Below are 13,001 nucleotides of genomic sequence, written 5' to 3' on the forward strand. Positions count from 1 at the left end.
TTCCGAGTAGCCGGAAATTACAGGTGCGCGCTACCACGCCCGGCTGATTTTTTTGATTTATTGTAGAGATGAGGGCTCACCAAGTTGCCCAGGCGGGTCTCGAACCCGCGGGCTCAGGCAATCCACTCACCTCGGCCTCCCAAAGTGCTGGGATTACAGGCTGAGCCACCGAGCCCGACCCATAATAACCCTTTAATAAATGTTTTGTGAATAAACAAGTGTGAGTGAATGAAGGTTAAGAATTAAACTACTACAAAGGGAATTATATACAAAGAATCTAGGCAGGACATGCTTAATTGCCAAAACAAGTAACGTAAACCAGTGGAAAACATATTTGCCTCACTCCAGAATAATCCTGGAGGAGCTTCTTTTCTGGGGGGAGGTATAGGGTCTTGCTCTGTCACCCAGGCTGGGGTGCAGTGATAGTAGCTCACGGCAGCTTTGAACTCCTAGGCTTAAGCCATTCTCCTTCCTTAACCTCCCAAGTAGCTAGGATTAAAGCCGCGCACCACCACACCCAGTTGATTAAAAAAATTTTTTTATAGAGATGGGGTCTTGCTGTGTTGCCCAGGTTGGTCTCAAACTCCTGGCCTCAAGTGATCCTCCCGCCTTGGCCTCCCAAAGTGCTGGGATTACAGGCATGAGTCACTGTATCCTGCTTGGAAACGTCTTTAAACATCATAATAATAATAATAAAAAAAAACCAACACAATGAACTCCACCCTGCCTATTAAATGTTGAATCTTGGAGTGCATATTTTCATAAGTGATTTTTAATGCTGTGAGCTCAGCACCCAGACATCCTTGAGGAGCTGCTAGTAGAGTAAATGCTGGTCCTACAGAGGAGGGGACAAGCTCTGTGGGGCAGTGTGCACTGCCATGGATGGCTTCAGAGCTGGCCGGGGTGGACAACACTTCAGGCAGTGGGAACAGCATGTGTGACAGCCCAGAGGGACGAAACGATATGGCAGGTTTGAGAAGTTGGAAGTAGTTTGTGGCTGGACGTAGTTGTGGGTTTGAGGGTGGAGTGGTATGTTCTGATATTAGAAAGGTTCTGAACACAAAGGGCCTCGCATGCTCTGCTAAGAAGACTGTCCCCCTCCCCATGGGGCCAGGGGAAGGAAGTAACAGTTCTGTATTTTAGAACTATGGCAGGAGTAATAGAGAAGGGGTGAACTGCCATGAAAGACTAGGAGTAGAGAGATCCATTGGACAAGCACTTCACCTCCTGGTTTTTTAGCTGCCGAGTCTGTAAAATAAGGACAGCAGTGAGAAAGAGTGTTGTGATAGGGGAGGGAGGAGGGAGCACACCTCATCAATAAGGGCACCTGGTCTCAAGCCAGGTGAAGTGGGAACCAAAGTGAGGCCCAAATCTTACCTACACAATGACAATTTGTATCCCTAACTGAGTTGTACCCCGCAACTTAAAAACAAAACAGTGCTGTGATGAGGAATCCATGCTTAGAAGAGTGCCTCACACATGGTAGGTACCCAGCAAACATCAGGAAGTATAATTAGTAGCAGCAGAAGGCATGGTAAGAGAGGATGAGGGGCCTCAGGGTTGGTTCAGGCAGAGGCAGAGAGAATGGAAGGAGGGAACTAAGTCAAGAGGTATTTAAGCTATTCAAGCCTAAAGGTCAGGTGGGAATTCATTAGTTGGGCAGACAGAAAGGAGGAGAGCAAAAATATTATGAGTGGACATATTAGGAGTATTGGAGCGCAGTGAGCAAACTTGTTGTGCTGGAGAGTGAGATTGTGCAAGAAAACAATGAAAACTAATTATGTAACAGTAGTGTGGGCCTAGGCTATACAAGGTTAAGGTCAGGCTGAAACGTTTTTAAATTGTGGAAGCAATCAGAGCTCTTGAAGGACATTGGACTCAGATGGGGTCAGAGCCCCAGCTTTACCACGTGCTGTGACCTGGGGCAGGCGCCCCTAACTCGGAGCTGTCCAACTGATAATTGACTTTCTCTCCTCATGGAAATACCCGTATCTACCCTCTCCACAATGGGTGGCCACTGGATACTGGTCATGTGACTAATGTGACTGTGCCACTGAATTTTTAATTGTATTTCATTTTAATTAACTTTTTAATTTTTAAATTATTTTTATTATATTACATTTTATTTTTTATAATCAATATTTTTATTATGATATTGTGGGATACAGTTAGGGGTTAGGTATACAAATATGCTTCGTTCAGGCACCCTTGTTAACTTTTTTTTGAGTTAGGGTCTCACTCTGTTGTCCAGGCTGGAGTGCAGTGGCACTATCACAGCTTATTGCAGCCTTGACCTCCTGGGCTCAGGTGATCCTTCTGCCTCAGTCTCCTGAGTGGCTACGGGCTACTGTGGGACTATAGACCTGTGTAATCACACCTAGCTAATTCTTTTGTAAAGACAAGGTCTCACTATGTTGCCCAGGCTGGTCTCAAAATCCTGGTCTCAAGCAATCCTCCTGCCTTGATCTCTCAAAGTGCGGGGACTACACATGTGAACCACTGCACCCAGTATCATTTTAATTACCTTTAACTTTAACAACTGCATGTGGCTAGCGGCTGCTATGCTGGCCAGCACGGGTAGAACTTTTCGGGACCTCTGTTGCTCCATTTATAGAAAGGAAATGGTGATGATACCTCATAGGCTTGTTTTAACACCGAGATACTATAGTTAAAGTGCTCGACAGAGTCATCCAACAAATTATTGTTGCCATTGTTGAAGCTGTTATTATTATTATTGAACAGGGATAGAATGACATAAACTAGGTCTTAGGAAGATTAGTTAGACTGTAATACCCAGGTTAGATTTGAAAAAGTGTAGAGGACAAAGCATTCGCAAGGTTATTTCATTGCTAAGGTGCAAGATCATTAAGATCTTATCTAGGTCGGGCGCAGTGGCTCAAGACTGTAATCCCAGCACTTTGGGAGGCTGAGGCGAGAGGATTGCCTGAGCCTGTGGGTTTGTGACCAGCGTGGGCAACGTGGTGAGACCTCATCTCTACAATAAACCAAAAAATTAGCCAGGTGTGGTAGCATGTGCCTGTAGTTCTGGCTACTTGGAAGGCTGAGGTGGAAGGATCGCCAGAGACCAGCAGGTTGATGCTGGGGTGGCCATGAGGGTGACAGAGTAAAACTCCAACTACCTCCCCCCAAAAAGATCTTATCTGGAGAAAGGCCATGAGAATGGCAAGGAATGGAAGGATTGTGGAGCTGCAAAGTACACGTATGTGCACCACGCGTATACATCTTCTCACATCAGCTTTCTTTCCAAGGTATTCTCAAAGTGTACACTCCCATCCCGACCCAGGACAGACACCATTGCGTCCCCTACAAGAAAGATAGCCACTCTCCCTGTCTGCGGCAGAGACCACTATTGTTCACTCATACCTGTGTGTCTCTTCTTCCGGGCATGGGCACGTGACCTCCTAAATCTGAACTACATGTCCCAGCCTCCTTCCAGTTAATCTGATGCCATGAGATCATGTTCTGAGCAACTGAATGAAAGCAGAAACCTGTGTGCCCTTTCAAGGCTAGATGCATAAAAATCTCCAATACGTGCTGCCTTCCCTCTTTCTGTTGTGTGATGGCTTTAGAGGCCATATGTTGAAGTCAGCAGCACCACATGATGGAAAGAGCCTGAAGCCTTGAGTGAATGGATGGAGCCGAGCCGCCACCACACCCCAGACCCTCGCTGAACTGGACCATAAAATTGTACAAGAAAACAATGAAAACTAATTATACAACAGTATAATTAGTGGGCCCCCAAGTTGTATAAGGCTGAGGACAGGCCGAAACGTTTTTAAATTGTGGAAGCAATCTGACTTCTTGAAGGGCACTGGACTCAAATAGGGTCAGAGCCCCAGCTTCACCACTGAGGTTTCAGGGTTGTTTGTTACAGCTAACCTTATTATCCTAATACACCAGCCCTCATTCCATTCCAGGTCATCTAGACAGTCCTATACAGACAACCTATCTGAACCATCGATTGCTCTGAAGTCTCTTTTCAACTAGGCCCCACCAATACTAAGGCAGATTTCCAACTCCCATCTGTAGACACCCTCCCTCCTAAGAAATTCTGCCTCGCTCCCTCCCAAAAGGCACATTCCAGACATATCTTCTGCCACCATGCTATGTCAAGGATACACCCACTAAGCCATCTTCCAGATGATTAAGTTTATTGAACTTGTCAGGGCTTCCTCTTCTCTTCTTCTTAATTCCCATGCAGAGGGACCTCTGCTGCCCCTGGGGCATGTCCTTGTTTACTGTTGCTCAGAACCAAACCTAGGGGTCATCTCTGAGTTCTCCCTTTCCCATCCCCTAAGTTCAATTTATTACAAAACACAGTGGACCTGCCCTCTCTCTTCATCTCCACTGTCACTAGTCCAGCCACCATCATCACCACCTGCCCACCTGCAGCAGCCACCTGACTTGCCCTCCTCTGTTCATCCACTCTCTATCCAGCAGTTGGAGGGATCTTTTAAAAATAACAAACAGCTATGTGCAGTGGTTCCCTCCTGTAATCTCAATACTTGGGAGGCCAAGGCAGGAGGATCGCTTGAGCCCAGGAGTTCAAGACCAGCCTGGGGCAACATAGCAAGACCCTGGCTCTAAAAAACAAACAAAACAGAACATGGTACTCCCCTGCTTCAATCCTTCCAATAGCCTCCCAAGCTCTTAGAGTAAATTCATAGGGTCTTGCCAACTCTAACCTGCCTCACAAACCCCTGCTCATTTCACTTCAGGCACACTGGCCTTCCTGTGGCTTCCTAAACATGCCACACTTGTTCCTGCCCCAGGGTCTTTGTGCCTGGTCCCTGAGTGCTAAGACTGATCATTCAAGCCTCAGCTCAAATGTGACCTCCTCAGAGGATACCTCACCCTGTTTTATTTCCTCCACAGCATTTACCACACATGAAACTGTCTTATGTATTTATCCTTTCCATCCCACTCCTGTAGTCCCCATTGGAATAAATCCTCCAGGAGAAGAGGGGCTTCCTGATTTTCCTGGGACTTTTCAAGTCCCATGTCTCAGAAAACCCTTCACTTGAGGGAAAAACATTATGGTTAGTGACTCTATTGCCTGACTCGATCGCTCTTGTATTCCCAGTACCTGGTACCAGGTGTCTAGGTAAGAACTCAGTAAATATTCATGCCGTAAATAAAAAATGGCTGCATGTCCATAAGAATTATTTGATCCTGGCTCCAGGGGGCAGCCTTCTCCAACCTTGGACCTTCAGGCTCAGCTTTGCAGACTAGGTTAGTCTTGTGTGAATGAATTTAGGTGGTGAGTTCCACCAGATTCTCCTCAGATCCTACATGGTCTCCTTGCCCACCCCTGCTCTCATGGAGTTCAAAGTTAAGGACCCAGGCTATGGCAGCCCAAGGCTGTGCCTGACTCAGAGGTGGATTCCTTTCCCCTCCCCACCCGACTCAGGTCACCCCCTGCAGCTTTGTCTTCTTGAGTTGGAGCTTGCAGACCACAGAACAGAAAGGACTGTCTTAGAGGGGAGCAGCAGGTGGTTGGCTGCAGAGAGAGGCTGCCCCCTCACCACACATTCACTGCAGGAAAGACTCAGATCCAGGGTTCACCTTGGGCCTGGAATGCTGCTCCCCAGGGCAGGGGCTGCCTTCTGCCCCTAGAAGAGGATCGCCTCAGTTCTCAAGGTCAAAATGAAACTACTCGGAGTCTGGGTTCTGGCTGAGACCTCACTTCCTCTGCCTGCCCATTGACAGCCTAGAGGTTTGTGCAGAAGGTAGCCTGGCAAGTGAGAAGATGCTTAGCGGAAGCAAGAGGTCTTTGCGCTCACCAGCTAGAAGAGCATCAGAGGCAGGACCAGAGGCTGCATTAAGGGTGGGGAGGGAGACACAGTCACAGAAGTCCAGGGAGAGCAGCATTTGGTAGCCAGGGCCTAGGCCTATTCACCTCTCCTGGTGTTCTCTGGGGACCTCCACCTCCTGACCTGAAGCCCCAATCACAGGTAGCCTGCTCTGATTCTCTCCTTTCATACTGAGGGGGTTATTGTTGGATGGGGAGGACACAGTGGGTAAAGTCAGCAGTTCACCTCAACAGGGACTTGAGGCTGGGGACAAATGGTCCTGATTCACTTGGGTGACTCCTTGGGAGCTGCAGGGGGATAGAGAAAGGCAGATTACAGCACTGTGAGGAGTGAGCAAACAATAAGGCTTGGGGCAGGAGGGGAGGGCATTAACTCTTTCCCAAGGGCAGAGCCTGGTGCAGGGTTAATCAATATTTGACCTTTAGATTTGAATTTGGGGATGGGCTTGTTGAATGAGAAAGTTACCACAGAACCTTCATGAATGCATGTAGGTCCCCTCTGTCCAACTGCATGAGTGCCAGGTGAAGTAAAGGACAAGAAATAAGACGGTCACCCGTGCTAAGTCAAGAATGGCACCCTGGAGAGGCTCGAGTAGCCACATCTGATGGCACTTTCTAGAAGGGAGAGGGGGTAGACAAGTGAAGGACTGAAGTCGTGGGAGTAATGGTGATTGGTCAAGAACTGGGTGGACAGGTCCTGGGAGGAAAGTCAGATCTGGGGAAGCCATGAAGGAGGTGAGAGGACCCGTGGCAGGAGACGGAGGAAATCCATTTACTGTTTAGCACAGGAAACCATTCCTGAGGGCCTTCTATGTACATGGCACTGACCATGCAAGGCTGCAGAGCAAATCAGAGACAGTTCCCACCCTCTGGCACTTACCTTCTCCTAGAGGAGGAATCACAAAACAGTTATGCAATTCTTTAATCTCACCGTGGCGAGTACCCTGCGTGTGGCAGGGAAATGGGACCCCGCAGGGATAAGCCTGACACAGGCTGGGCCCAGTGTGGGGAGGATTGCCAGGCTGGAAGCAGTACCAGGCGAGAAGCTGCCACTTTGCCTGGCTCCTGGGTCCAGCAGGCATCCTCTGGTGAGGCCGAGGAGGCTGGGTCTGGGGAGCACTGAAGCAGATTAGATCAGGATTCAGACTAGCCCTGCAGTGTGCTTAAGTGGTGCACACTGACCAGGCCTCCACTTCTCCCTGAGTTACAGCACCTAGAGAAGAAGGAGAGGCCAAAGTTGAGGAGCAGGAAGGACCTCCTGCACCCCTGGGGTGGGAAGTCAAGGGCAGGGGCTTCCTGGGACTGCCTCTCCATCCTGGGGCCAAGGCTGAGGGGGTGGCTTGTGTCTGTATCTCTCAGGTGGAATTGCAGACTTTCTCCCACTTTTCTGTTTCCCTCTCCAGACCCCACTTTTCTGGTTTCCTTCTCTGATTCCACTTTCCTGTTTCCCTCTCTGGACCCTCACCTTAACATCCACCCCTGATCCCTTGCCAGGTTCTCTCTGGAGGGAGGAAACGGGCAGTGGAGCTGCTGTCAGGAAGTATTTGGACCGTTCATCTTCCTGTCTGACCCCAGTATTTCCTGAGTGGGATTTGGGGGAGGGATTGGGGTCTTATCCACAGCCCCTTCCCTGCCAGTCAGTGCTCTGGATCCTGCCTAAATGACCAGGCCTGGGAGACGGAACTGGGCATCTCATGAGCAGGGGCCACGGTCCTTCCGGGACCCCTCCCTCAGGGTCCTGCAGTTGCCCTGCCAAGTCTTTGAAACCAGAGGGCAAAGTGGGCATAGGGTTTGAGTCCTGGACAGAGGCCAAGAACCCAGGATGATCAGAAGATGGGAACACTGAAGACAAGGGTTTTGGGAAGCCTGGGACCTTGGGAAGAGGGAAGTGGGGAAGAGGTGGTAGGTAGGGAGGGTGGCCAGCCTCGGGACAGAGGAACAGGGGTGAGGGGAAGACGGGAGCCTGAGAGAAAGTGGCCACAACTGGAATGGAGCAGCCATGTCAGAACACCAATCACTCAAGGTCAGATGTAGTGTCTCCTGGGAAACACACACACACACACACACACACACACACACACACACACACACACACGCTCTTTGAGAAGCAGAAGTTGGGGGTTGGGAAACAGCCACTCATTTCTGCATGTTCTTGTAATACCAAGTTTACCTAAGAGGCAGGCTGCACCCCTCCCTTTGGGGGCATCTTCTCTCTTACCCTCCCAGCCACCCTCTCCCCACCCTCCGACCACCAGCATCACCACCAGAGGTCTGTTTGGTGATTGTTTCCTTGCCCCTATCATGCACGGGTGGCTTGAGCACCCACTAGAAGAATGTGCCTCCAGGAAAAAAATGCTCTTGCCTCTGCAACTTCCTGCAGGTCTCCAGCCCTGGTTGTGAGCCTGGCTTGCCCTCCTCCCCCTCCTAGAGGAGGCAGGAGCCCATCCCTCCTGTGTCCCATCACTGTCATAAGTGGTTTATGAGTGACTGGCTGTGACCTGTTAGTCCTAGGAAGCTTTGGCTTGGTGCCCATCAATGTTCCAGCTCCCTGCCTCTGCCCCCACCCCAGGAATGGGCAGTAGCAGAGATGGGGGAACTGAACTAGAACCGCCCTTGGGCAAAGGAGCCTGGGCAAGAGTCAGAGGGCTTTAAACCATGCACAGTCAGGAGATAGTGTCCAGATGAGGCACCTGGGCTCCCTTCTCAATCTCTCCCCACTGTTGACCAACCATGGCCAATGTAGACCCTTAGGGGTGCTAGGGGAAGGCCAGCTATGAGTCAAGGTCCTGGCACAGCCTCACATCCCCTACTGCTGCATCTCAGAGTTGGCCTCCAAGTTGGCCCTTCTCTGCAGTCCCACGGGAGGCCTATTAGGAAGTGTTCTTACTCCCCACTCTCTATACCACCGGTCACGCTCAAATATCATGGCTGAGCCCTGTGAACAAAGTTGACAGCACAGGACGGAGGAGAAATGAGTAGGAGACAAGGAAGCAGCAAGGAGGGAGAGAGATGGAATGAGAGGCCTTGACAATGGGAAACTGGTTCCTCTCCCTTGCATTCTGTCCAGGGTCTAGGCCCATAGCAGGCACCAGATGACATTCTGTGATTCCCATTTATTTTGTTTCCACCTACTTTATGCCAGACACTGTGCTGGGCAGGGAGAGCCCACCAGATTAGTGAGTTGGGGAGATGAAAGATAATCTCATTAAGCTATATGGCCCTGAAGCTTTGGGCCAGTATCTGCTACTCAGTTTCAGGTCTCCAGTTTATAGCAGAGTTCTGGCACCTCCAGTAAATGCTGTTGAGTGAATGAAGGATTCTTTGAAGATTTTTTTTGTCATGAATAAGGTTTATTTTTAAGAAAAAAGTGAATAGCCAAAACAAAATGGTTTCAAAGTATTTAAAGCTTAAGGAGGGGAAAGTCATTGATGATTGACCATATTTTCATTTTTCAATGGTTTTAATTTTGTATAAAGATTTTAATTAAGCTCCACACACTAAGCAGTTTTTAAACTTGGGTTTCATGATTCTTTTGACTTCATGCTTTTAAATGGAGTCATTTATCTTCAAAACATGACAAATTTCAGAATCCATTACAAATTATTTTATTCAAATTATGTTTTCCAAAAGAGAGGGTTCTGTGCTAGTCGTCTTTGAAAGTTTTCATCCCATTTCAAAACCACATTTGCTGGAATGAACATTTCAGATGGGTTTGGTGTCATCTGGGCCTGAGAGATAGCAAACAATGAAGCAAAATTGTAGAAGTTGTCCAACATATTTTGTGTGAACTGAGTGAATGAGTCAACTGAAGATACAGCAGCACTGCCTACAGGAGTCTGCTGAACCAGACTGTCCAATAATTCCACTGAAATTCCAATCTGAGCAACAGATGGAGTTTGGACAATATTCATGGCTCCAAAAGGATGCTGGCTTCCTTCTCCAGATTTAAGACCTGAAATTTTGAAGATGGCACTTGTTTTTCCACTCATGACAAATCCTAGGAGTTGCCATACAGGTATTCCATTTGAATCAGGATAGGAAAAGTAGACAGATCCTCCCATTCCCTCAGGAAATGGGACTGTTCCCAGCATAAAAACCACAACATGGTTGATACTTTCATAATCAGGCAAGTCAAAAACAGCTGCCACTTGCTGTGCAGCTGTTTGCACCATCCTCCCCACCACCAAGCAGCCAAACATGGCGGCGGTGGCAGCAGCTCCGTTTAGGTGCCAGGGACCTGAGGCCAGCGACCTCTTTGAAGATTCTTGTGGCATTTTACAGGAAGGACTGAATGAGGCAAGGTTGAAAGTAGTGATCAGGGGCAGGGGATAGGAGAATACAGTAGTGGTTAAAAATATGGACTCTGGGCACGGTGGCTCAAGCCTATAATCCCAACATTTTGGGAGGCCGAGATGAGAGGATTGCCTGAACCCGTGGGCTCGAGATGAGCCTGGGCAACATGGTGAGACCTTGTTTCTACAATAAATTTAAAAATTAGCTGACATGGTAGTGTGCACCTGTAGTTCCGGCTACTTGGAAGGCTGAGGCGGAAGGATCACCTGAGCCAAGCAGATCGAGGCTGCAGTGGCCATGAGCAGCGAGCCACTACACTCCAGCCTGGGCAACAGAGTGAGACACCAACTCAAAAAAAAAAAAAAAAATGGACTCTGGGAGCCAGACTTGGTGGCTCATGCCTGTAATCCCAGCATTCTAAGAGGCCAACGCAGGAAGACTGCTTGAGGCCAGAGTTTGAGAATAGTCTGGGCAACATAGTGAGACCTTGTCTCTACAAAAACAAATTTTTGTATAAATTAGCTAGGCATGGTGGCATGTACCTGTAGTCCAAACTACTTGGGAGGCTGAGGTGGGAGGATTGCTTGAGTCCAGGAGTTTGAGGCTGCAGTGAGCTATAATTGTACCACTGTACTCTAGCCTGAGTGACAGAGGGGACCATATCTCTAAAAAAAAATTTAAAAAAATAAAAAAGAATATGGACTCTGCAGCTAGACTGGTTGAGTCTGGTTGTACGATTTACTAGCTGTGTGACTTTGGGCAAGTTACTTCTTTGTGACTCAGTTTCCTCACTTGCAAATAGGAATTGTTCTGAGGGTTAAATATATATATATATATAAAGTGACTAACAAAGTTTGCTGCACACAGTAAGTACCAGAAGAGACCACTGCTAGGTTACAGCAGTTGCAGTGGGGATGGGGTATAAAGGAGAGACGCAGGAGATGCTTCACTGGTTGAATCAACCAGACCTGACATCTGATTGGACATGGGAGAAGGAGGGATCTGGTGGATCAGATACCTTGCTTAGGCAGTGGTGGAGCTCTGGGAGCTCTTAAGAGAGTCAAGGCAGGAAGAGGGGCACCCTGGGCTAGGAAGGGAGTTTTGGACACACAGAGTGTGAGGTTCCTGTGGCAATCCAGGAAGCTACAGATGGGCTCACCTGCACAGAACTCAGCAAAGAGCTGGTGGCAAAAATACAGCCCAGAGTCACAGCCGGGTCCAAGAAGCCCTTCTCACCCATACCACCCTCCTTGACTCTTTGTAAGAGCCTCTGCCACCTCCCTGAAGGGAGAGGGGAGGGTTCGAGGAAGCTCATGACCTGGTGGGAGCTCATAGTGGGTGGAGGGTGTCAAGGGGGCCTGCTGTTCAGCTGCCTTCAACCACACACAGGTGTAGGGCTTTTCCCCTGCTGTGGGAGCTGTCAGAGTGTTTGAGAGGCAGGACTGCTAGTGGTAAAAGCATATAAACTTGAAATCACCTGGGAGAATTGCTCACTGCCCCACCACTTCCCAATATGGGACCCTGGGCAAGTCATTTAGCCTCTTCATGACTCAGCTCCCTCTTCTGTAAAATGGGACAACAATAATAATCAGTGAATGTATATAACATTCAACAATTAAATGGTGAATATATATAAAGTATCAAAAACAAGGCCTGGTGCATGTTGGTTATTGTGATTATTATTTATTCTGTCCTAACACACCTACTAGGCATCTAAATAACAGCCAGAGGAGGGTGGAGGCTGCACCAGGACATGACATGATTGTCCCCAAGATGACTCACCATGTCTTTGTCAGACATACTTCCAGTCCCTTGCTCCCTCCAAGGCCACAGCCTGGATCAAATATCTACTAAGCAGTACTTCTACTGGCCAGAACCCATCCAGGAACCCTGAGAAGGGAAAAACCTGCCCCATCATCTTCCTTGGTGAGAGGGTGGGGCCTTGCCTGATAGCAATAGAAGTGGGACAAGTGGGGGTTCCAACCCCTACGATCCTCCCAGGGTACCAGTGAACAGGTGACCACCCCAGGCCACCTTCTTATTGATGGAGTGGGAAGAGGGGAAATAAGAAAGAGAAGGAAACAAAAAAGGCAAGAGTAGTGTTGAAAGGGAACATAGATTGGGGGAGAGTGGGTTTGGAACATTTTCATTTCCACCTATTTGAATGACTTTCTTCGGATCCTTGCCCCCTGAAGCTCTCCCACACTCTGCCACATACACACTCCGCTTCCCTTTCCTTAGGCATAGAATACATGCAGAGTATATGTAGTATAGCACGGGGATAAGTGGAGGCAGACAGCCTGGATTCAAGCCCCAACTCCACTATCCACTAGCTGTGTGACCCTGGCAAGTTACTTTATTCCCTGAGCTTCAGTTTCCCCATCTGTAAAATGGGGATAACAGTAGTACCTACCTTGTAGGATTGTGAAAAAAAGCACTTGGAACAGGGTCGGTAATGAGCTTTTGTGACTCTGCTGAAAGGTCTGCAAGTAAGTAGGTGCCCTGCCTCACTCCTAGCTTATCTTCTACCTGCTCAAAGTAGGTGCTGCAGGAATAAAAAACAGGGGACCCCTTCCCCCATAAGTCTCAGGAACTTCTGCAAGGATGTCTAGGCCAGGCCACTGGCCTCAGCAATCTGAAACTCACGAATCCACCAGCCCTAACTCTTCCTGATGCATACCTGTGACTCCCAGCCTGTCATCCTTTCCTGCCAGCATCCAAGGTGTTCTTTCTTCTTCCAACTTACCAGAACTTGGGTGGACCCGTTTGAGCTAGAGGTGAAATTCATTCTCAGGCTCCTCTCCTTCCCTGGAGAGCCATTTAAGACTCTACCAGGGGTTCTCAAAGTGTAGACACAGCAGATGACCTGGGGTGT

At 48.6% G+C, this 13,001-nt stretch overlaps 1 protein-coding gene and 1 pseudogene across 3 annotated transcripts in view; both read right to left on the minus strand.

The window, feature by feature from the left end:
• SLC48A1 (solute carrier family 48 member 1) overlaps window positions 1-1,137 on the minus strand; it is a 9,338-nt gene extending 8,201 nt beyond the window's left edge. The window contains exon 1 of the mRNA XM_008053733.2: window positions 1,112-1,137. The gene's annotated coding sequence lies outside the window, so the exon portion shown is untranslated. The remainder of the gene's footprint in view (window positions 1-1,111) is intronic.
• Window positions 1,138-9,166: 8,029 nt separating this feature from the next.
• Window positions 9,167-10,084, minus strand: LOC103255782 (annotated as a pseudogene). 2 transcript variants are annotated; one of them, XR_002481706.1, is made up of 2 exons: window positions 10,051-10,084; window positions 9,167-10,006 (listed from the first exon to the last, which is right to left on the minus strand). The product of XR_002481706.1 is annotated as a protein Hikeshi pseudogene, transcript variant X2 (transcript). The 2 variants fall into 2 exon arrangements; XR_504042.2 differs by having other exon boundaries at window positions 9,167-10,078.
• Window positions 10,085-13,001: the final 2,917 nt, after the last annotated feature.

Source organism: Carlito syrichta, unplaced genomic scaffold, assembly GCF_000164805.1.
Source record: "Carlito syrichta isolate Samal-C Ts95f unplaced genomic scaffold, Tarsius_syrichta-2.0.1 Scaffold288413, whole genome shotgun sequence".
NCBI classification, from domain to species: Eukaryota; Metazoa; Chordata; class Mammalia; order Primates; family Tarsiidae; genus Carlito; species Carlito syrichta.